Source organism: Mandrillus leucophaeus, unplaced genomic scaffold (genome assembly GCF_000951045.1).
Source record: "Mandrillus leucophaeus isolate KB7577 unplaced genomic scaffold, Mleu.le_1.0 Scaffold168, whole genome shotgun sequence".
Classification (NCBI taxonomy): domain Eukaryota; kingdom Metazoa; phylum Chordata; class Mammalia; order Primates; family Cercopithecidae; genus Mandrillus; species Mandrillus leucophaeus.
Window position 1 is genome coordinate 1901963 of NW_012101676.1, and position 2953 is coordinate 1904915.

Below are 2953 nucleotides of genomic sequence, written 5' to 3' on the forward strand. Positions count from 1 at the left end.
ACGTTTCCACTGAAAAGTCTGCTGTCAGTGGTATCGGAGCTCCATTTTATGTTGTCTCTTTTCTCTTGCTGCTTTTAGGATCCTTTCTTTGTCTGTCCTTGACTTTGGGGAGTTTGATTATTAAATGCCTGGAGCCAAATCTGCTTGGTGTTCTATAGCCTTCTTGTTCTTGAATATTGATATCCTTCTCTAGCTTTGGGAAGTTCTCTGTTGTTATCCTTCTGAATAAACTTTCTACTCCTATCTTTCCCTCTACCTCCTCTTTAAGGTCAGAAACAGACTTTCCCTTTGAGGCTATGTTCTAGATCTTATAGGTGTGCTTCATTCTTTTTCTATTGTATTTTTTTTGTATTTTTCTTTCGTTTCCTCTGACTATATATTCAAATAGCCTGTCCTCAAGCTAATTCTTCTGCTTAATCAATTCTGCTATCAAGAGATTCTGATGCATCCCTTAACATGTCCATTGCATTTTTCAACTCCAGAATTTCTGCTTCATTCTTTTTAATTATTTCAATTTTCTTTGTTAAACATATTTGGTAGGATTCTGACTTCCTTCTCTATGTTATTTTGAATTTCTTTGAGTTTCCTCAAATAAGCCAATTTGAATTCTGTCTGAAAGGTCACATATCTCTGTCTCTCCAGGACTGGCCCCTGGTGCCCCATTTAGTTCATTTGGCGAGGTCATGTTTTCCTGGATGATCTTGACACTTGTGGATGTTTGTTGGTGTCTGGCCATTGAAGTGTTAGGTGCTTTTTGTACTCTGCGCAGTCTGGGCTTGTTTGTACCTGGCCTTGTTGGGAAGTCTTTTCGGTTTGAAGGGACTTAAGTGTTGTGATCTAAGTTTTTGGTCACTGCAGCTGTACCTGCATTAGGAGGCACCCCAAGCCCAGTAACACTGTGGTTCTTACAAACTTGTAGAGGTATCACCTTGGTGGTCTTGGATAAGATCCACAAGAATTCTCTGGATTGCCAGACAGAGACTCTTATTCTCTTCCCTTATTTTCTCCCAAACAGATGGAGTTTCTCTCTTTGTGCTGAGCTCCTTGGAGCTGGGGAAGTGGTAACACAGGCACCCCTGTGGCTACCATCACTGGGTCTGTGCTGGATCAGATCTGAAGCCAGCACATCACTGGGTCTTGCCCAAGGCCTGATGTCATCACTACCTGGCTATCCCCTATGTTTGCTGAAGGCCCTAGGGCTCTACAATTAGCAGGTAGTAAAGTCAGCCAGTCAGTCTCATGTCTTTCTCTTCAAGGCAGTGAGTTCCCCTAGACTCTGGCTGGGTCTTGAGGTGCTATCCAGGAGCCAGGGCCTGGAGTCGAAAACCTTAGAAATTTACCTGGCACTCTATTCTACTGTGGCTAAAACCACAAGACAAAGTTTTCCCCCTCTTTCCCCCTCCCTTTCCCCGGGCAGAGGAGTCTCTCCCCATGTCTACCCCCACCACAGGCCCACAGGGAGTACTCTCAGTGTACCACTGATGTTCAGTTAAGGCCCAAGGGCCATTTAGTTAGCTTATGGTGAATGCTGCCAAGCCTGGGATCCACCCTTCAGGACAGCGGGCTCCCCTCTGACCCAGGGTATGTCCAGAGATGCCATCTAACAGCCAAGGCCTGGAAGTGAGGACCCAAAAATCCCACATGGTGCTCTCCCCTACTGTGACCGAGGTGGTGTCTAAGCTGCAAGCTTCCCTCTCCTTTTCTCAAGCAAAAGGAGTCCCTTATTGTAGCCACCACAGCTTTAAATATGCAGGTCACACCTGAAGCCAGCATGTCTCAAGTCTCACACAAGGTCCATGGTGTGTATTACCTGGTTACTGCTACTGATTATTCAGGGCCCAAGGGCTCTTTGGTCAGCAGGTGATGAATCCTGCCAGGACTGGGTCCTTTCCTTCAAAGCAGTGAGTTTCTTTCCAGCCCATGGTGTGTCTAGAAATGTCATCTGGGAGGTGGGGCCTCACGGCTCTGCCCTGTGCCCTATCCTACTGAGGCTAAGCTTACATCCAGGTTACAAAAACAAAGTTCTCTTTATTTTTCCCTCTCATCTCTTCAAGTGGAAGGAAGGGGTCTCTTTTGGAGCTGCAGGCTGTGCTGCCTGGGGTTGGGGGAGGAGTGATGCAAGCACTCCCTTAGCTGCCCTGGCTGCCGTCTCACTAGACTGAGTGTCCTCCAGGCCCACTGGCTCTAAGCCCAGCACAGCACTAGGACTTGCATAGGAGCTGGAGACTTTGTGGACTAGACAGACTTCTGAAAAAAAGAACAAGAAAATACTGGTCAGGTATTTTGTAGAATGTCCCTTAATTTGGTGTATCTGATGTTTTCTCATGACTAGCCTGGGATTATGGATTTTTAAAAAATTAAGTCTGAACAGATGGGTTATAGATTTTTGAGAAGAAAATCAGAGTGGTGACATGCCTTTCCCATGTCATCGTGTCAAGATGTATTTGATAATCGATGTGACTTTTTACAGTGATGTTAACCTTGTTCACTTGGTTAAGATGTTGTCTCCATGTAAAGTTATCAGTTTTTCTTTTTTCCTACACTATTCATTAGAAAACAGTCATTCAGTCCAGCCACACTCAAAAAGAGAGGAATTAGATTCAATTTCCTGGCCGGGTGCGGTGAGTCATACCTGTAATCCCAGCACTTTGGGAGGCTGAGGCGGGCAGATCACTTGAGGTCAGAAGTTCAAGACCAGCCTGGCCAACATGGTGAAACCCGATCTCTACTAAAAATAAAAAAATTAGCCGGCGTGGTGTCATGTTCCTGTAATCCCAGCTACTTGGGAGGCTGAGGCACAAGAATTGCTTGAACTTGGGAGGCAGAGGTTGCAGTGAGCCAAGATCGTACCACTGCACTCCAGCCTGGGTGACAGAATGAGACTCCATCTCAAAAACCAAAACAAAAGAGATTCCACTGCCTGAGAGAGGAACATCAAAGAATGTGTGCAATC